This window comes from Callorhinus ursinus, unplaced genomic scaffold (assembly GCF_003265705.2).
Source record: "Callorhinus ursinus isolate GAN/ISIS: 27379988/994484 unplaced genomic scaffold, GSC_fseal_2.0 scaffold49, whole genome shotgun sequence".
In the NCBI taxonomy this organism is placed as follows: Eukaryota; Metazoa; Chordata; class Mammalia; order Carnivora; family Otariidae; genus Callorhinus; species Callorhinus ursinus.
The window spans coordinates 417,640-440,386 of NW_027397111.1; positions in this window are offsets into that span (position 1 = coordinate 417,640).

Here is a 22,747-nt window from a genome sequence, read left to right on the forward strand (position 1 = left end):
ATTTCTGCAGAATATGTACTGAGGAGGGGATTGCTGGGTCTTATATTATGTGTAAGCTTATCTCTGATATGTACAGCAAATCAATTTTCTAAAACCGTTCTACCAATTTACTTTCCCATAAGCGGTTCAGAATCCTGGTTTCCACATCCTTACCGAATCTCGGTATTTTCTGTCTTCTTCCTTTTTACTATGCAATGGCATGCCTGTGGTACTGTGTGGTGGGTTTACTTTGCATTTCCCTGATGACTAGTGGAGGGAAACACCATTTCATGCATTTATTTGCCACTTGGGTATTATTTTTTGAGAAGTGCCTATTCAAGTCTTTTGCCCTTTTTAAAAATTGCATGGTCTTTTTTCCCTCTTGTTGATTTATAAGAGTTTGAATATGAGTGCTTTGTTGGATATGTGCATTGCATTCTCTTTACTCACTCCATCTGTTACCTTTTTTTAATAAAAAAACTTTTTTTTTTAGAGCAGTTTTAGGTTCTCAGCAAACTGGAGTGGAAAGTACGTAGAGTTGCTATATACCTCTTTCCACCCCTGCCACTCAGTCTCCCCACTATCAACATCAGGCAGCAGAGTGCTACATTTGTTACAATCAATGAACTTACACGGACACATCATTATCATCCAAAGCCCATAGTTTACATTAGGGTTCACTCTTGATGTACTTTCTGTGGATTTGGAAAAATGTATAATGACATGTCCACCAGTATAGTATTTTTTGGTGGGGACATATGTTTTCAGTTCATTTGGATAAATGCCAAGAAGTGCGTTTGCTGGATTGTAGGGTAAGAATATGTTTCGTTTTGGGGCACCTGGGTGGCTCAGTTGGCTAAGCGTTCAACTCTCGATTTCAGCTCAGCTCTTGAGATTGAGCCCTGAATCAGGCTCTGCGCTCAGTGGGGAGTCTGCTTGAGATTCTCTCTCTCCCCCTCCCTCCTCTCACGTGCTCATGTACACACTCTCTCTAAATAAATAAACACATAACACCTTCAAAAATATGTTTAGTTTTGGTTTTGGGTTTTTTTATATTTTAAAGATTTTTTTTTAATTTATTTGAGAGAGAGAGAGAGAGAGAGGAAGAGAGCACAAACTGGGGGAAGGGCAGAGGGAGAGAGAGAAGCAGGCTCCCCGCTGAGCAGGGAGCCCCATGCTGGCCTCCATCCCAGGATCCTGGAATCATGACCTGAGCCAAAGGCAGCGCTTAACTGACTGAGCCACCCAGGCGCCCCTAGAATATGTTTAATTTTCTAGGAAACTGCCAAACTGTCTTCCAAAGTGGCTGTACCATCTTGCATTCCTATTAGCAATGACGAAGTGTTCCTGTTGTGCCACAGCCTTGCCAGCATTTGGTGTTGTCAGTGTTTTGAATTTTGAGCATTCTAATGGTATGTAGTGGTATCTTCTTATTGTTTTAATTTGTAATCCCCTAATGAATATCGAGCATCTTTTCATATGCTTACTTGCTCTCTGTATATCTTCTTTGGTGAGGTGTCTGTTCAGATCTTTTGCCTGTTTTTACATTTGATTTGTTCGTTTTCATATTGTTGAGTTTTAAGAGTTCTTTGTATATTTTGGTAACAGTCCTTTATCAGATACGTCTTTTTGCAAATTTTTCATCCCAGTCTGTGGCTTGCCTTCTCATTGTTTTGATGTGTTGCTTTTCTAGTCTCTTAATTGCACTTCTGATGAGCAGACATTCTTAATCCTAATATGGTCTAATTTATTTAAAAATTCCCTTTTTGATTAGTGCTTTTTATGTTCTATTTAAAAAACCTACATCTATTTCAAAGTCACAAAAATGTCCTATATTTTCTCTAAAAGTTTTGAGGTCTTAACTTTCACATTTAGATCTGTCATCCACCTGGAATTGATTTTTATGTATCGAGTGAGATGGGGGTCAACATCATTATTTTTTCTCTATGGGTATGCAATTGACCCAGCACCATTTATTAGAAGGATCATTATTTCCCTTTTGCACTGCAGTGGCATCTTTGTCCCAAACAAGGTGTCCATAGATATGTCAGTGTTTGTTCACAGAAATCTATTTTATTCTTCACAATAACTCTTTGGAAGAAGTGGGAGCTCTGGACTCAGGACATGCTCAACTCAAGACCAGAGTCGCTCAATAGAGACCTGGCCTGAGACTGGCTCAAAGGTGGGAAACTTCTGTCATTGGAGCTAATCCTATGGGCTTTGATTTGCATTTTGAGTCTTTATTGTGTGGCTTTGAATGAGTTGATTGACTTCTCTGAGCTTGTTTCCAAATGTGTAGGATGCAGATAATACTACCATGGTGACATGGAGCTTGAGAGACTTAGATAATTAAATGTATAGTATTGTTGTTGTTGTTGTTGTTGTTGTTGTTGCTGTTACTCTTTGTTCTCTTAAGAATGACGAAGAGGAAGGCAGGGTGATTCCACTGCATCCTTCCAGTGCCTTGGTTCCTGCCCCTCTCTTCATTTCTGATCTCCCTGGGGAAGCTCCTAAGCTAATGTCCTTGTGAAGACAGGGGAATGCAGAAGGTTTTGGAAGGTCTGCCTCCTAGGGGGAACCAGTTGCTTCTCATCCTCAAGGCTTCTACTTTTTGTTAGACCCTCTGCTCTCTCCTGAGAGCATTTCCAGCCTCCCCCTCCGGGGAACTTGTTAAGTGCATGCAGTTCCAAAGCAGGCATGGGATGTGGGCAGAGAAAGTTGTGGCAGTCAGGCAACCCTCATTCCTGGGCTTGACTCAGTAGTTCAGGTACGTGGACAATCTTAGATGAGCTGGCTCCCCTTCTCTGAGCCTTAGAGTCTCACCAACAGTGTCCCCAGGTCTCCTCTGCACTCATATTCTTAACTTCTTATCCCAGTTTGTGGTAAGTTCCACAGTAGGTTCCCAGAGATGCTACAGAAAAGGCTCACCACACTCTCGGGGCTTATCCTTTCCCAGAGAAGAGCCAGGTAGTGTGATTGCTGTTCTTTCTTACTCGTCCCAAAGACAGACTCCAAAATACAGAAATAGCCTTATGCACAAAGGTGGGTTTTTTTTTTTAAGATTTTATTTATTTATTTGACAGAGAGACACAGCAAGAGAGGAAACACAAGCAGGGGGAGTGGGAGAGGGAGAAGCAGGCTTCCCGCAGAGCAGGGAGCCCGACGCGGGACTCGATCCCAGGACCCTGGGATCATGACCTGAGCCGAAGGCCGACGCTTAACGACTGAGCCACCCAGGCGCCCCTCTGCACAAAGATGTTTACCGCAGTATTGCTTATGCCAGTGAAAACACCCAGTTTGGAAATAGTTGCTCTGCTTTATGCTCCATCTGGGGGCAGCCACACAGGTCCCCAGCATCCTAGATTCAGCACCGAGAAATCTAGTGTCGATTTGGTTTCGGGAAGCAGCCACAATACTTGATATAGAGTCATTTAGTCAAACATTAAATATTTTGATCACACATTATGTCCTGGGCTAAGGAATGGCTTTATGAAGGTGACTTGGACACTATCTCTGCCGCCAAGGAGCTCACAGTTTAGCCAAGGAAGCAGAAACCTAAGGAATGAAGGAGAAGCCGATATATGTGCTGCATTAGAGGCATGAGAAGAGGTGCCAGGAGAGCCCAGAAGAGAGAGAGAGTCATTTTTGATGATCAGATGGGAGCTGTTTGCAACTTTCTGAGAGAGAGAGGAAGAGGCATGGGAGCCTGAGGTCACTGAGGTCGGAGAGAAGCAGAGTCCGGGTGTTATTCAGGAGGTAGAATCAACGTCCTGTGGGCTGAGTGGACGTGGGTGGGGGGGGCAGGTGGTGATGAGCCTCAGGTTCCTGACTGGCAACCGTGTGGACGGTGGTACTTCTTCTGAGATGGGAATCCTGGGAGGGGTAGAAGTTGGCGGGAAAGTTAAGGGCTGTGTTGGGTTTTAGGTGCCTAGGATGGGCTGTCAGGAGGCAGATGGGGGACAAACTGGGGGCTCAGAAAGAGAGTGAGGCTGGCAAACTGGCTTTGGGCCTCATCAGCCTAGGGTTGCTATTTAAAGACTCGGGAGGAGAAGACATAGGTCAAGAGCGAGAGGGGACTGAGAAGCCTACCATTAAGGAAGGGACAGGAAGTCATGGGAAGGCAAAAGAAGAAAAGCCCATGAACGAGGGAGACAAAGAGCAGTCAGAGGAGACCAGGAGAGCTCCTCTGGAAGGAGTGAGAGGCTCCAGAAGGAGGCAGCTACCAATCTACCTTATAATGCTGGGAGGTCTGGATAGTTGAGGACTGAGTGACGTGTCTGTTAAATCTAGTGTGAAAGTGGTGGGAACGGGATAGTTTCTCTGCGGTGGGGAGACCGGGCTATACCCTGCAAGGAGTTGGGGAGTAAGTGGGCAAACAGAGGACAATGAAGGGAGTCAACTCTTTTGAGGAGCGTGGCTAGAAGGAGAAGGAAAGAAATAGGGCAGTGACTGGGCATGGGGGAGGTTGAGGGAGGGTTTGAAGCTGTGATGGTGGTTACAGCACTCTTGCCACCAACTTCTGGCTACTGAACCAGGTCACAGTCTACTTTGGGACCTTGCTTCTCCAGGCCAGGCTTCTCATGGAAGAAAGGGCCAGGGTCCACTGTCTGCGCTCTCTCCCTGTATCTGTGCGTGTGTGTCCACAGGTAAGTGCACGCCCATGTTTGGGAAGCTGGAGTAAGAAGCCACCAGATTAGAGCTCTAGCTTCCCACCTGGCCTGGAGGCAGCCCTGGGGCAGCCCCAAGTTTCCTGAGGGGCTGGGCCTGCATCTTTTTCTCCAAGATGAGGATGAGAAGTGGGAGGCAGGCTGTGGACCATCAGGATCTGTCAGCAGCCTCTGCAAGTCTGCCCACCATCTGGGTCCCATCACACAAGTGGGGCTTTTCCTACATTAATCTCTGATGAGCTTGGCCCGGCTTTCATTTCAAAAGGCTCTACTTCTTTTCTGTCTTCCACCAGCCCCTTCTTTCCACCCCCTCCCCAAAACAGGACTAAAAATCATGCCTTCTCCCTTCCTTGGTTTCCCAACCCAGCTGGGGCCGGAGAACGCTTTGAAATTGGAGCGAGGTTTGGGATGGGGAGGGAGGGGATGCTGGTGTCGCTGGTGGGAAGAGGCTGGAGGAGGAAATGGCCAACTGAGTTCCCAAGCGAGAGGGGGAGAACAGAGACCTCTTGGATGACCGGCTCTTGTTCCGTGGGGTCTCCACTCCTTTCCCTCCCATTTGTTTCCCGCCAAGTGTCTGTCCTTTACGCCAGTCTTTCCTCTTCTTGTCCTGCATCCCTGGGACAGGGACCATCTCCTGGCACTTCTAGTCCTCCCCTGGGCCTCTCTATGGATGAGGGACAACTCTCTTAACCTCTCAGGAAATGAGTCCCAACAAAGGCTGGCCTGTTAGCAGCTGCCTGAAAATGGACTTCCAGGGCCATGAGCCCAGACTTTTGGGAACTCAGTTTTCTATCTTCTTTCCTCCATGTTTGCTATATAGTGCAGGAGACTGCTGTAGCATGGATGTGTGCCAAATGCAAAATGGGACATGGGCTAACCAGGCTAGAGCTTCATGTATCTCAGAGCCCAGAGATCCTGAAACGTCAGAGCTAGGGGAGATCTTGAGACATACAGTCCAGCTCAGATGTTGTATGTGGATGGATGCAGAGAGGCGCAGAGAGACGAGAGTGATCACACAGGGCCGGGACGAGAGCCTGGCAGTGAGGGTCTCGCTTATGGGTCTGCCTAGTATGGGATCCTGCAATAGGCATAAAAGATGCTTTACTTATCATATGTCAAGGGCTAACTTGGATTCATAGTCACTGGGGGCCAGGGTCGTCCTGAAAGTGTTTGGTGACAGATCCGGGCTCCACAGATTGGTGATGAGGAGTGGCTAGGTGACAAAGTCAAGGGCCAATTTGTAAGAGGGGAGGATCAGTGGCTAAGGATAAAAGATAAGGTGAACGAGAGCCCGTTCTTATTATTAGATCCTTGCCTGTGTCAGTCTCTTTCTGTTTGCATGAAGGAGGGATTCATTTAATAAGGAAGACATTATATGGGTACAGGATGGATTTGGCGACATGTAACAGAAAATTCAGTTCAAACTGGATCCAACAATTAGAGCATTTATTAACTCACATAACAAGAAGTTCAGAGATAAAAGTGGGTTTCAGGACTGGTTGATTCAGTGTGTCATCAAGGATTCAGGTTCTTTCTGTTTCTCAGCTTTGCCTTACTTTGTGTCATAAGATGGCTGCCTTCTAGTTGTAAGATAACTGCCAGTAGAAAAGGGAGATTTTCCCCCTTTATTCCATTTCATGGGAAAGAGGAAAATAGTCTCTCTCCAGCCATGGAATGTAAGTCTTTTTCTTGAGGCTGACTGGGCAACTTTGGGTCATATGCCCATCCCTGGACCAACAGCAGTTACCAAGAACGTGCGTTCTATATACTGTATTAAAATAGATTTTTTTTAAAACCTCTCAATTTTTCTCAGAAATAAAAACTGTATTGTTGGGGAAAAAATAATGGAGGGCTTGATGAACATGCTCAAGACAAAAATCAATGAAAAAAAATAATGCCAAGGAATTCTCTCAAGATACAATGCAATAAGACAAAGAGGTGAAAAGTGTAAGACAAAGTATAGGGAGACTTAAGATTTCTAACATGTCTGGGATATAGAAAGCTGGAAAGAACTTTGCTCATTGTTCCTACAGTAACAAAAAGAGAAAGCTGGACAAATTACAAAACCGTAACATTTCTTGAACCTGTCTGTAGTAGCCAGCTTCCAAGATGGCTCCCCATGATCCTTACTTCCTGGTATTTACACCCGTGTGTAATTTCCTACTATATTGTACCAGGTCAATCTGCATAAGCCGTAGAACACAGCAGAAGTAATGATGTGCCACATCGAAGATTAGATTATTAAAGAATATGGTTTTCTGTTTTGGGCTTTCTCTCTCTCATCACTTGCTCTGTGGACAGCAAGCTGCCAGGTTGTGAGCTTCCCTATGGAAGGGCCCAAGGAACTGAAGTCTCCAACCAACAGCCAGCAATGAACCAAGGCCTGCTGAAAACCACAGGCATGAGCTTGGAAAACTTCTTCAGCCTTATTTACATCTTGTCTATAGCACTGGATGGCAGTTTGACTACAACCTCATAAGAGACCCAGAACAAGAACCACCCCATTAAGCCACTCCTGTGTTCCTGAGACATGGCACCTGTGAAATATAATTGTGTATTGCTTTAAGCTCCTATGTTTGGGGGATAATTTGTTAGGAAACAATAGGTAACTAATAACCCATCAGAAAGCGGAGGTGTCAGCGTTACCAAACAGTCTGAAATCTAAGGAAATACTGGGCCCTCCAAGAAAGGACAGGATGTGAGCATTTGCTTACCTACCGCAGAGTATGAGAAGAGATCTAGGTGCCATAGAAAGAGGTAAAAAGAATAGAGAAAAATTTTTATTTATTTTTGTTACGTTGAATGATTTTGTGCTTTCTACTGAGGTACAATCGACAGGTAACGTTATATTAGTTTCAGGTATACAACATAATGATTTGATATTTGTGTGTATTGCAAAATGATCACTGCAGTAAGTCTAGTTAACAGCCATCACCATTCATAGTTACAGAAGTTTTTCTTCCTTGTGATGAGAACTTTTAAGATCTACTCTCTTAGCCACTTTGAGATTTGCAATACAGTATTATTAACTATGGTCACCATGCTGTGTATTACATCCGCATGACTTATTTATTTTATAACTGGAAGTTTGTACCTTTTGACTCCCTTCACGCATTTCCCCTGCACTCTGCCCCCTACCCCTGGCAACCACCAATCTGTTCTCTGTATCTCTGAGCTTGGTTTTGTTTTTGCTTTTGTTTTAGATTCCACATATAAGTGAGATCATTATGATATTTATCATTTTCTGTCTGACTTATTTCATGGGATAAATTTTTAAAACAAACTGCTAAAGGCCAAATGTGAGTTAATATGAAAGTATAGAAATTCTGGGACCTGTGAACAAAAGGGTGGTTCATACTCACTTGCAGGGTCTTCTCCATCAACCTTTCACTGTTTGCTCTTGACAAAGATCAGTGACAATGCAGGAGAATGGAGAACCAAATCAGTCCGCACCTTAATCTTGGACTTCCCAACATCCAGAACTATGAGAAAATGAATTTCTGTTATTTAAGCCACCCACTGTATTGTATTTTCATTATATAGTAGCCCAACTGAAACAGTACTTATTTTAAATTGTAATTTCAAGTTCTTTATTGATGTTGTATTGATCCTGTATCCTACAAACTTGCTAAATTCACTTATTAGTTTCTTGATTCTTTGTTGATCCTTTGGGATTTTCTACCTAGGCAGTTGTCACCTGGGAATAGAGATAATTTTATTTTTTCTTTTTCAATCTGTATACCTTTTGTTTCTTTTTCTTGCCTTACTTCATTGGATAGAACTTGGAGAACAATGTTGAATAGAAGTGGCGAGAAAAGATCCTATCTTTGTTCTCAAATTTAGGGGGACAGTATCTAGTTTCATCATTTTTTAAAAAGATTTTATTTATTCACTTGAGAGAAAGAGAGAGACAGAAAGAGCACAAGCAGGGGGAGAGGCAGAGGGAGAGGAAGAAGCAGTCTCCCCGCTGAGCTGGGAGCCGGACATGGGGCTCGATCCCAGGACTTCAAGATCATGATTTGAGCCGATCATGACCTGAGCTTAACCATCTGAGCCACCCAGGCACCCCTAGTCTTTCATCATTAAGTAGGATACCACCTTGAGAATTTTTCTTAGAAGCCTTTATTGGATTGAGGAAGTATCCTTCTAATCTTAGTTTTCTGAAAGTTTTTCTCAAAATGTTGAATTTTGTCTGATGATTTTTCTGCATTTATTAAGATGATATTATGTCTGTTCTTACCCCTTTGTTGACAGTGATTTTCTCTGTTACATTGATTTTCAGCTGTTGGGCTAACCTTGCATACCAGGTATAAGCCCCACTTGGTCATGATGTATTATTTTTTTTTATATTGCTAGATTTTGATTTTCTAATATTTTCTTAATGATTTTACATCTATATTCATGAGGGATATTGGTCTGTAGTTTGTTTTTCTCATAATATCTTTTTCTGGTTTTGGTATCAGGGTAATGCTGGCCATATAAAATGAATCAAGAAGTATTTCCTCTTCTTTAATTATCTGGAAGAGTTTGCATATAACTGGTATTATTTCTTCCTTAATATTTGGTGGAATTTTCCTGTGAAGCCATCTGATCCTGGAATTTTCTTTGTTGGGAAGTTCTTAATTACTAATTAAATTTCTTTAATAGTATAGTGTTATTCAGATTGTCTAATTCTTCTTAATATTTGGTAGTTTATATGTTCAAAAATTTTTCTGTTTTTTTAAGTTATTAAAATTTATTGGAATTATGTTTTCACAATGTCTTATTCTGCTTTAGTGTCTGTAAGTCTGTAGTAATCTCCCTTCATTCATTCCTGAAATTGATAATTTGTATTATCTCTCCTTTTTCTCAATCTGACTGGCTAGAAGTTTATCAGTTTTATTGGTCTTGCCAAAGAACCACTTTGGATTTATTGATTTTTCTCTGTAATGCTTTTCTTTTAAGTTCCATTGATTTTTGCTCTTATCTTTATTATTTTCCTCCTTCTACTTGGTGTGGATTTAATTTACTCTTCTTTTTCTGTTTTTCTGAGGTGAAAACAGATAATTGATTTAGAGTCTTCCTTCTATTCAAACATATGCACTTAATACTATAAATATTTGTCCTTCAGCTGCACCCCACTAATTGTAATATGTTGTGTTTTTATTTTCATTCAATTCAAAATATTTTCTAATTTCTCTTGTAACTCTCTCTTTGACCCATGAGTTATTAATAAATACATTGTTTAAATTACAAATATTTGTGGATTTCCCAGACATCTTTGTTATTAATTTCTAATTTAATTCTGTTTGGCAAGGGAACATATTTCATATAATTTCAATTTTTTAAACAATTTCTTGAGGTTTGTTTAATGACCCAGAATATATTCTCTCTTGGTGAATGCTTCATGTACACTTGAGAAGAATGAGTATTCTGCTGTTGGTGGGTGAAGTTTTCTTTAAATGTCAATTGGTCAATTTGATTAGTAATGTTATTAGATTCTATATCTTTTTACTGATTTGCTGTGTATTTATTGTATCTATTACTGATAGAAGAGTTCTGATGTCTCCAACTATAATTGTGAGTTTGTCTATTTTTCTTTTTAGTTTCATTTTTATATTTCATATACATTGTTAAATTTATGGGAATTAAGTTGTTCATAATGATATTTCATTTTCCTTTAGTGTCCATAGGATCTGTATTGATGCCCCTTATTTATTTATTTATTTATTTTAAAGATTTTATTTATTTATTTGACAGAGAGAGACACAGCGAGAGAGGGAACACCAGCAGGGGGAGAGGGAGAGGGAGAAGCAGGCTTCCCACGGAGCAGAGAGCCTGATGCGGGGCTCGATCCCAGGACGCTGGGATCATGACCTGAGCCAAAGGCAGACAGACGCTTAACAACTGAGCCACCCAGGCGCCCCGATACCCCCTTTTTAAATACTGGTATTGGTAATTTATTCCTCTGCCTTTTCTGGATTAATTAGACTGGAGGTATATCAATTTTATCAAGATTCTTTAAAAAACAAGACTTTGGGGCGCCTGGGTGGCTCAGTCGTTAAGCATCTGCCTTCGGCTCAGGTCATGATCCCAGAGTCCTGGGATCGAGCCCCGCATCGAGCCCCGCATCGGGCTTGGTGCTCGGCGGGAAGCCTGCTTCTCCCTCTCCCACTCCCCCTGCTTGTGTTCCCTCTCTCGCTGTGTCTCTCTCTATCAAATAAATAAATAAAATCTTTAAAAAAAATAAAAAACAAGACTTTGGTTTTAATGATTTCCTTCTATTATTTATTCTCTGCTGTTTTCTATTTTATCCATTCCAACTTTAATTATTTTCCCATTCTTACATTTACTTGGTTTTTCACCCCAAAGGCTCCTAATAAGGATGGTACAACCTTTTTTTTTTTCTTACATTTACTTTGAATTTAATTTTTCTTTTCTTTTTCTAGTTTCTTGGAGTGGGAGTTAATATCATTGATTTGAGACATTTCTTCTTTTTTAATATAGGCAATTAGTGCTGCAATTTTTCCTCTAAATAGTGCTTTAGATATATCCCATAAATTTCAGTGTATTATGTTTTAACTTCCAATCACCACTAATTTAAAAAAATGTTTTCTTTGAACTATGGATAATTTAGAAGTTTTATTTCCGGATATTTGCAGATCTTTCAAAAAAATCTTTCTGTTAATGATTTCTAATAATTACATTGTGGTAAGAGAAAATGCTTTTTATGATAGTATTCTTTTTTTTATTTTTTTATTTTTTTTTTAAGATTTTATTTATTTATTTGAGAGAGAGAATGAGAGAGAGAGAGCACGAGAGGGAAGAGGGTCAGAGGGAGAAGCAGACTCCCTGCTGAGCAGGGAGCCCGATGTGGGACTCGATCCCGGGACTCCAGGATCATGACCTGAGCCGAAGGCAGTCGCTTAACCAACTGAGCCACCCAGGCACCCTGATAGTATTCTTTTAAATTTAGTCTCGGTTTATGGCTCAGAATGCAGTCTATCTTTGCAAATATTCCATGTCCACTTGAGAAGAACGCGTATTCTGCTCTTGTTGGGTAGAGTGCTCTATGAATGTAAGTTAGGTCCAGTTGTTGATAGTATTGTTCAAATCTATATAAAGCCTTACTGATTTTCTGTCTACTTGTTCTTTGATTCATTAGTAGAAGGTGTTGAAATCTTCAACTATAATTACAATTTCTTTGCTTTCTATATTTTGGAGCCCTGCATTGGGCTCCCTGCTCAGCCCCACTCATTCTCTCTCTCAAATAAATAGATAAAATCTTTTTTAAAAAGTAAACTGTTTCTGTAGGCATTATAATTGGGCTATTAGATTGTTGTTCTCACTCTGCCTCTTCCCAGCCCCGGACCCCTCACTCATGCTCCTTCTCTCTCTCTCTCTCTCTCAAATAAACAAATAAACTCTTTAAAAAAAAAAAAAAGAACATTTAATGATGAAAGAGTCAATGCATCAAGAAAACATAACAATCAATAATTTGTATATACCTAATAACAGAGCTTCAAAAGTTGCGGGGCTGAATCCCAGGACCCCGAGATCATGACCTGAGCCAAAAGCAGACACTTAAGCAACTGAGCCACCCGGGTGCCCCTCATTAAATGTTCTTTAAAACGAAACTTCTAATAACATTCCTGGGGCGCCAGGGTGGCTCAGTCAGTTAAGCATCTGCCTTCGGCTCAGGTCATGATCCCAGGCTCCTGGGATCGAGCCCTGCATCGGGCTCCCTGCTCCGTGGGAATCTCCTCCCTCTGTCTCTCCCCACCTATTTGGCTATTCTAGGCCCTTTACATTTCCATATACATTTTAGGACCAATTAATGTGTTACTTTCTACAAAACAAGCTTGCTGGGATTTTGATAAAGATTTCAATGAATATATGGATTTATTTAGGGGAAATTGCCATCTTAACAATTTTGAGTCTTTCAATACATGAAGAAGGCATATCTCTTTAATTCACATCTTCTTTAAATTCTTGCTGCAATATTTTGTAGTTTTGAGTATATAGGTTTTGCATGCTTGTTAAATGTATTCCAAATATATTCCATTGTATCCTTTTTTATACTATTATTATGAGCATTATTTCCATAATTTTATTTTCAGATTGTTACTATAATACAGAAATACAATTGATTTTTGTATATTGAATCTGTATTGCACTGCCTTGCTTTGTAGTTATAGCAGCTTTCTTGTAGTTTCCTTAAGATTTGATACATAGATGATCATGAATATGTGAATGAGACAATTTTACTTTTGCCTTTCCACTCTGTGTGCCTTTAATATCTTTTACTTACTTTATTGCACTGGTAGAATCTCTAAAACATGACTTCATAGAAGGGGTGAGGCCAGAAATCCTACTAAGTTTACAATCTTAGTAGGAAAACATTTAGTCTTTTGTCATTAAGTGTGATATTAGTTGTAAATTTTTAATAAATACCATTATCTGGTTGAGGAAGCTTCTTTGTATTCCTACTTTTTAAAGAGTTTTTAAAAATCGTGACTGGGTGTTGGATTTTATCAAATCCTTTTTCTGTGCCTATTGAGATGATCATGTGGAACTTGCTCTTCATTTTATTAATATGGCACATTACATTACTTGATTTACTTGATTTTTGGATGTTAAACTTGATATATGTCTTTACATATGTATGTCTTTACATATTTTCTATCCTTAAGTCAGTTTTGGTACTTTATACCTTCCTCAGAATTTTTTCACTTCATTTGTCTAAGTCGTTGGCAAGAAGTTATTCATATACTCCCTTATAATTCTGTAGGACCTTTGTGATGTCCACTCTTTCATTCATTCCTGATTTTTGTAATTTTGTGTCTTCTTTCTTATTTTTGGTCAGTCTGGCCAAAAGTTTATCCATTTTGTTGATCTCTTCAAAGATTAATTTCTGGTTTTATTTATCTTTGCTATTGTTTTTCTTTTTTCTTTTTCATTGGTTTCTGCTCTGATTTTTATTATTAACATCCTTCTGCTTACTTAGAGTTTGACTCAGCCTTTATTTTATGGCCTCCTGAGGAGAAAACTTAAGATTATTGATTTTGAATCTTTCTTCCTTTTTAATATACATTTAAAACTATACATTTTCTTTTAAGGACTTAGGCTGTATCCCATAATTTTTAAATATGTTTTGTTTTCATTTTCATTCAGTTCAAGGTATTTCCAATTTCACTTGAGATTTTTTTCTATATTTTATGTAGAAGTATGTTGTTTAATTTCCAAATATTTGGAGATTTCCCAGATTTCTTTCTTTGGTTGATTTCTGACTTAATGTCATGGTGATTGGGGAACACATTTTCTATGGTTACATTCCTTTTAAGTTTATTGAGACTCATTTAATAATATATAGTCTATTCTGGGGAATGGCCCATTTGAGCTTGAAAAGTTTTTATTTTGCTGTCGAGTGGAGTGATCTATATATGTCATTTAGATCAAATTGGTTGACACTGTTGTTCAAATGATCTATATCATTGCTGACTTTCTGGTATACATTTTCTGTATGGCATGTATTTTCAGTTCTCTTGTGTTTATACCTAGGAGCGGAATTGCAGAAACCCTGTGATTAATGTTTTGAGAAACGACTAGGCTATTTTCCAAAAGAGTTGCATCATTTTATATTCCCATCAGCAATGTATGAGGATTTCAATTTGTCCACATCCTCTCCAACACTTGTTATTTATCTGGCTTTTGATTACAGCCATTCTAGTGGATGTAAAAGTGGTATCTCATTGAATATTTTATTTGCATGTCCCTGATGGCTAATGATTTTGATAATGTTTTCATGTGCTTATTGAACATTTGTACATCTTCTTTGGGAAATATCTATTCAGATTGTCCATTTTAAAAACTGGATTGTTTGGGTTTATTTGTTGTTGTTTACTATTGATTTGTAAGAGTTCTCTATATTATGGACACAAGTCTCTTATTAGACATTAGACTTGCAAATATTTTTTCCAATCTGTGAGTTGTCTTTTTACTTTTTCCATGTTGCCCTTTGAAACGTAAAAGTTTTCATTCTGATGAAGTTCAAAGTAACAATTTTTTTTTCATTACTTGAGCTCTTGATGTCACATCAGAGACTTTATTTAACCCAAAGTCATGGAAATTTACTCCTATATTTTCTTCTCAGAGTTTTCTTAGAATATTTAGAGTTATATCTTATAGTTATTTGCATAGCAACATAGTCAATTTCAAACTTGTTTCAAAACTTAATTAGAACAGGTTTGGCGTAGGATTTACTCTGAGTTAGTTTAGTCCTATTTCTAAGGCATGACCCTTTCTGGAGGCTCGATTAAATGCCCTGGACATTCAGTGAGGTCTCTCGACTCTGGCTGGTAAGAACTTGAATGTCTCCTATCCTTGTATAAACTCCAGGAATTGCTCAGGTCTGTAATCCATTTGGAGTTAATTTTTGTGTATGGTGTAAGCACAGGTCCAGCTTCATTGTTTTGCATATAGATATCCAGTTATCCCAGCACCATTTATTGAAAACTATTCTATTCCCATTGAACTGTGTTGGCACCCTTGCCAAAAATTAATTGACCATAAATGCATGGGCTTAATTCTGAGATTTCAATTTTATTCCATTGATTTATGTGTTATCCTTATGTCAGTACTATGACTGCAAATTTGAGTGCACTCATCAACCCACATACAGATTAATAGGCAGAGTATGGAGCCCTGTAGGTTTTGACATGTTTAAGCATAACCTCTGTGGAACTCATTGACTGACCATGAGGCTAAGCTACTCTAAGTATCTCATATAAGTGGAATCATACAGTGTTTGTTTGTCCTTTTTGTGATTGGATTGTTTCACTTAGCATTATGTCTTTAAGGTTCATTCACATGGCAGCATGTATTAAAATTTTCTTCCTTTTTAAGGCTTGAATAATATCCCATTGTGTATAAAACATTGTTTATCCATTCATCCATCAGTGGACAGTTGGGTTGCTCCTGAATTTTGGTGATTGTAAATAATGCTCCTATAAACATGGGTGTACAAATATCTGTTTATGCCCCTGCTTCATACGGTAATTTTATTTTTAATTTTTTTTAGAAACTGTCATATTTTTTTCCATAGTGGTTATATCATTTTACATGCCTACCAGCAGTGCCCAAGGGTTCAGGTTTCTCTACATCTTCAGCGACACTTGTTACTTTTTTTTTTTTAATAATAGCCATCCTAATGAGTGTGAAGTATGTCTCACTGTGCTTTTGATTTTTTCCCCTAATCATTAGTGATTCATGCATTTTTTTTCTTGTGCTTATTGTCCATTTGTGTATTTTCTTTGGAGAAATGCCTGGGTTATTTGCCCTTTTAAAAAGTATGTTGCTTGCTTCTTTGTTGTTGAGTTGAGGAATTCTCTATATATTCTAGAGTCAGCCATTATTTCTTAAGATACTTTTTTCTCTTCCTTCTCTCCTTCTGGTTCTTACATTACATAGATTTTAGATCTCCTCATATTATTTGACAGGTCACTGAGGCTCTCTTTATTTTTTCAGCCTTTTTTTTTAACTCTGTAATTCCTTTTGGATAGTTTCTCTTATGTCTTCAAGTTCATTGATGTTTTCTTCTGAAGTCTCTAATCTGTAAATCCTATTTTCATTTAAAATTTTGTGTTTTCATCTCTAGACGTTCCATTTTCCTCTTTAAAATATCTTCCATTTCTTCTCTCATTATGTTAATATTTTTCTCTACATTCTCGAGCATATTTGTAATAGCTATTTTAAAGTCCTTGTCTGCTAATATCATCTTTGTCATTTCTATGTCTGCTTCTATTGACTGATTTTTCTCCTTGTTTTAAGTCACAGTTGCCATATTCCTTGCAGGTCTAGTAACTTTTTTTAATCGACTGAACATTATTATTACATTGTTGAGCATCTGGACTTTTTTTCTTCTAGAGAATATTTAGAGTTATATCTTACAGTTAAGTTATTTGCATATCAACATGGTCAATTTCAAACTTGTTTCAAAACTGAATTAGAGCAGGTTTGGCATAGGATTTACTCTGGGCTAGTTTAGTCCTATTTCTAAGGCATGACCCTTTTGGGAGGCTCAGTTAAATGCCCTGGACATTCAGTGACGTCTCTCCACTCTGGCTGGTAAGAACTTGAATGTCTCCTGTCCTTTTATAAGCTTCAGGAATTGCTCAGTTTACAATTGGTCAATAGTTCTTTGCCCAGCCTTATAGATTTCTGCCCTACATGTGTGTACTTTGTATTCAGCAACAATCTATGAGATTTCTGGAGCTCTTTCTCTACATAACTCCCTCTACTCTGATACTCTGCTGCACAAATTCCAGTTACCTCAGACTTCCGGCTGTGATCTCTGTCTCTTCAACTCAATGAGACCACCACCCTCTGCTGGGGCTTCCCCATCTCTGTGCCTTATTCCAGAAAATGCCTGTAGGCAGAAAGTTGGAGCTTTCTAGTAAGACTCATTGCATTTATTTTCTTTCCTCTTAGGGACCCTAGCCCTGCATTGCCTGTTGTTCAATGTCTGAAAACACAGATATCATGTATTTTGTCCAATTTTCTAATTGTTTATAATTGCATGGTAGGTGTGCAATTGCAGGATACTCCGTCGTAAGGTCATGGTGTAAGGTCAAAACAAAACTCTTTTGTTTTCTAATTGTGTTTTTATATATTAGCCTCCTATCTTACAGATACTTAAATATCCTCACAAATCATTCTGGGAATGTTAATTAGAATACTGTTCATGTTCTTCCTGTTTCTTGAATTGATGGTATTTCGTTGATGGAAATTTCCCCTACCATCTCAGCTTGGATATAATTTTGGGGTAGTCCACCATTTTCAAATAACTAGTGAGTTTTAATTGGCTGATTATATTCATAATAAAGGCCTACATTAATTTGAATTGCTATTAGGTAGGGTTTCTCAGCAGCTGTGTAGGTGGGTGACTAGGGGAGACACACCATAGCCATTCATTCACTGGGTGATGCTGGTTCCTTTGATGGTGGGATCACAAGGATGTTCCCACACATGACCTCTTCTAATCTTTACATGATTCTCACCACTATTATAATTATTATTCCAATTTCACAGTTGAGGAAACTGAAATTCAAAGATGTTCAGTAACTTGCCAAGGTCACAGAACTGCTGAGTGAAGTAACCAGGACAGGACCCAGAAGGTCTGTCCAACCTATATACTGTGCTATCTCCCATTTGCTTGATAGCTTCCAGAAATTTCATATATCTGGCCTATTGATGGAACTATTTCCTGTTTTTCAATATAGGTACAGATATTTTCTAGTTTTAAATTTTCTTTGTCACATCATATGGCTTTTTTGAGTATTTTGAGAGTATCTGTGGTATTAGTCTTCTTATCTTGAAACTATAGTCCACAACATTTTTAAAAAATATTATTTATTTGTTTATTTGAGAGAGAGAGAGCGCACAGGAGGAGGAACAGAGGGAGAGGGAGAAGCAGACTCCCCACTGAGCAGGGAGCCCTATGCGGGGCTTGATGCGGGGCTCAATCCCAGGACCCTGGGACCATGACCTGAGCTGAAGGCGGATGCTTTACCAACTGAAGCCACCCAGGCGCCCCTGTAGCCCACAACATTTCTTCCATAGTATCAACTATTTACGTTAAGTTCATCTTAAGTTAAAGTTCTCAGTGGAACGACTGAGACAAAGGAATAGACATTTTTTTGAAAGTAGACTGCATGCCCAACTCACAAGCCTGAGATCAACACATGAGACCAAGAGACTGACGCTCCACCAACTGAGCCATCCAGGCATCCCAAGGAATAGACATTTTTGAGGGACTTCATATATACTTTGTAAAAGTAAAATAAAATTCCGGTAAATTTTACCAAGGCAGTCTCATCAGGCAAAGCATAAGAATTCCAGCTGTGCCGGGAAGAGTCGTTTTTAATTGGTGTCTTTGAAAGACCTGAAGTTTCTAAGATGGGTCTGCTGGTAGAATTTGAGGCCCAGTGACATATGGGCAGAGGAGGCATTCTGGGGAGCAGTCCCTTCCCTGGACCTCCCAAATCCCTTACAGACCCCCTTTCTCATCGGGCTGCCCCTCCTGCACATGCTGGGGGCAGGGCCGGGGCTAGGGGCACCTCTGCCAGGACCCTGCTGATCTATGTTCTCGCCTGACACTCAGCAGCTGTCGTGGAGGCGTGGGCTGCAGGCGCTGGTCCCCAAGGGCCGTGTGCAGGCTGCCGGCCGGGGGTCCTTTCCCGCCTAATCCGAGGGGCGCTGGCGGTGGGGAGGGAGACAGCTGGTTGTAACTGATCTGCAAAGGAATGGAGTGGTGCAGGCCTCCCAGTGCTGGGCTGGGCCGTCTGCAGGCTGCTCGCTCCAGCTGCCTCACTTTAACCCTTCCCTCTCTTACTTCTGTCTCCCTCCGTCCTGGGACTCCATCCCTGGAACACTCCCGGAACCCCAAGAACATCCCTGGCTGGGTCTGAACACATTGCAGAAGACCCAGCCTCGCAATAGCTACCGTTGGGGAGGCTAGGGCGGGAGCAAGAGGCTCCTGTCTTCGAAGGAGACAGAACTCTTGGAAGGCCCAGTGGGTGACTCGGGCAGTGGAAGCTGTGAGGTCAGAGAAGGAGACCCTGTATGGGTTGGAAGTCGGAGGAAACTCCCCGGAGGATGCAATGGAAGGAGCCCTGCGTTTGGAGTCTGGTGTTGGCTCTGCCATTGCTCACTTTGTAGTGAGACCTTGGGTAAGTCACTGTCTCCCTCTAGGGTCAGTTTCTGCTCCTGGAGATGTGGAGTTTGAAGAAGATGACCTTAAAGGTTCTGTCCGCAGTAGCAACAATAGCTTCATTCATTAAATGCCTATGGAAGGCCAGGGGCTTTGTCTGTAAACATTCTCACCATCACTTTGCCGGATTCTCATTTCCATTGTAGTGATGAGAAAACCGAGATTTGGAGAGGATAAATCACATAGCTGTTCAGAGACAGAGACAGACCCCGTCATCCAGGCTCTTCCCCCAAGCACGCTGCTCACTCAGCTCCAACCATGTACAAACAGTGACTGAGCTCAGGGGGAACAGGGGCAGGATGCACAGCTGGCTGGACACAGCACAGTCAAAGGCTCAGTCGTGAGCCCGAGAGCTCCTGCAGGAAGGGTGGGCTGGGGGTCCGTCGGGCCCTGTGCTCCAGGTTTTCTCCTGCTCCGGGCCCTGCTTGGGCTGAGATCTCCTGGCTCAGCCAGGCAGCTTCACACAGGGTGGCAGACTCTGCAGTTGTCCGGCCTGTTCCCATCCATGATCTCACTTGACACTCATGCCAACGCTAGCATGTAGAACCTGTCACCCCTCCTCACAGTGAGGGACTGAGGCTTGACATTTGCCAACATCCTATAACTGGTAACTGGCCAAAGAGAGACTAGAATATTCTTTCCACTGTCCTCTCTGGCCTCTGGGAGGAAGGGGCCTGGAATGGTAACCATTAGGCACCCAGCAGTCCACTTCATGCTTTTCCCAGTGAGAAGGGAAGTATGAGTGTGGATTCTGGAATGAGACAAGTATGGGCTCATGTCCTGAGTCCCCCACTCTCCAGCTGTGCAGTTGCTTAACCTCTCTGGGCCTTAGCTTCCTCCTCTGTTGTGAATGAAACGTGGGTGAAGAATGAATGAATGCAAGAGCTGGGCCTGCGTGCCCCTTCCCTGTGCAGAGCATCACGCTGCACTGGCATGTGACACCCCAGACAAGCAGAACCCAGGGCCGAGGGGGGCTGGTGACCAAAGAGAAGGAGGCTGTGGGCGGGGGGGTTGCAGCTCAAGGTTGGTCTGAAGACTAGGCCGGAGCTGCCCAGAGAGAGGGAGGAAAAGGGCATTCCAGATGAGGCAAAGGCCCCAGGCAACAACGCAGACACAGGAATGGACGAGGTGTGGGGGGGAGCAGGGACACACTTGGGCTTTCCCTGGCTGGTGAGGACACTGGCCCAGAAGGAGGTCAGTCTTCACGGCAAGTGGGGGCTGAGTAGCAAGCCTACAGAACGGCTCAGCTCTGGAGAACGAGTTACCCACCATGTTGCCCACCTATCTCCTCCCCTTCCCTCCACCCTGGGCCGCCAGGACCTCCGGGCAAAGGGCCGGCTGGGTGTGCAGTTCCAGCTTGGGAGAGACAGCTGTGTAGGCCTCCTGCCTGCTGCAAGGGATTAACTGGCACTGCCACAGTATGTTGGGGGGCACCTGGCTCCCCGGATCTGCCCATTCCTCTCCTCTTTAACTTCTTGCTTCCCGGGCTCCTCACTTTTATGCTTAAAGGCATGTTCGTACTCAGTGTTCAGTTTCCTGCGTTAGACACTGGGGACCCACGAGGAATAAGATCTAAGGCAGGGTCCACCCAGCCAGAGGTGCCTTTATCTGTCACTGTTCCTCCTCATGCCAGCCAAGGGCCCTCTGAGACCCTGATCTGTACCCCAGCAAAACCCTTCTCTCTCCACTGGCTCCTTCCAGGATATGTGGTCAAGTCACTGCCTTCCTCAAGCCATCAAACAAATAAATCTTCCCTTGACCTCATGCCCTTTCTCTCTTCTGCCCTACTCAGCCAAACTCCTTAGCGTTGTCCCCACTGTCTCCACCTCCTCACTGAGAAGACATCTTCCAGACCCAGGTCTCTTCGTCCTGGGCACACAGGAGGACTACATCTCCCAGCCTCCCTTGCAGTGAGTTGTGGCCACATACACAGTTTCTGGCCACAAGGATGAGTGAAAGAGAGCAAGCCACTTACATTCCTGTTTCCCCAACCCCTCCCTGCGTGCTCTGAGCCCTCCTGGGGCTGGCTTGGTGCAGGTGAGCATGTGCTGAAGATGGTAGTCCCTCAAGACAGAGGAGCCAGGGTCCCTGAATCGTTCTGGATGCAAGGTTCCAGCTACTCAGAAACACCTGTGTTTGTTTTTGTTTTGTTCTTTTTTATAGGAGGGAGACATAAATCTCTACCATGTTTGAGCCACAGAAAAGATCTGACTTGCTGTGCATCAGAAAAATGAGGAACTTAAGTCTCCCTTCTCCTCTACCTCATGTGGGACAGCCCAGGACAGCAAGCAGGAAGAGGGGACCTAGAGCTCTGAAAAGAGGGTTGGAAGTGGGGAAAGCTTTGCTTCAAGGAGGGAGATTTCTTTGGGCAGGATGTGGCCTTTGAACTTATACAAGTAGCATCTGACCTTCAACTTGAAATCGTTCCTGTTTGGTTCAGGGCTGTGATTGCCATCTGCCTTCCCCAAACCACCAGGAACCCTTGTGAGGCTTCAAGGCCGTGTGGTCAGAGCCTTGGGGAGATGTAAAAGTAAGGGCCACACCAGGGCGAAGGGGCTGGGGGAGGACGCTGGCGCTGGGCAGGTGCTGACCCAGCTGTTGGGAGTGGTGAGGAAAGGGTTAAGGGGTCTGTGAGCAGGATTGGCTCTCCACTCCATGAGGGCGGTAAAATCAGCATGTCGCCTCCAATTTGCTCTGGCCTGACCTTGAACGTGAATCATTCCATCACAATGTCCTTATTGATTTCCACAGGAAGAAGATTAAGCCCAGAAAATCAGGGCGGGAACTTGAGCCCGAAGCACGGAAAATGGGATGGTTCTGGGGCTCAAAACCCCTCGTGTTTGCAAAGATGTCACAGGGGGCCTGCGGGCTGGGCACCCGCCCAGCTCAGCTACCAGCTCTCAGAGGGGCTGGGTCCTGGGTTTCTGTTTTCTTACCTGTCCGGTGTGTGGCCTGGAGGGTCCCCTCAAGCTGTAAGCCATAGGAAGAGAGAGGGGATAGGGGAATTGCCATAGATACCCCTTGAGCCCTGAGTCTATTCTGGGGTGATCATCTCATCCTCCTGTACACAGTGACACTCTTTGGGGCCCTCAGAAGCAAACAGGATGTTCTGGGACCAATGTTGCCATTGAACCAGCTGGTCCAAACAGCCAGGAAGGGCCCTCCTCAAGCCTGAAAACCCTTCAAGGGAATGAGACTGGTGTGTGTGTGTGTGTGTGTGTGCGTGTGTGTGTGTGTGTGTGTGCACGTGTGCATGCGTGGGTTTGTCCCTGCATAGGTGCATAAAGAAGTGGGTCATTTTGTGGGAACTGACACACAATTTCCTTTCTTTGTTTAACATATCCTGGAGAGC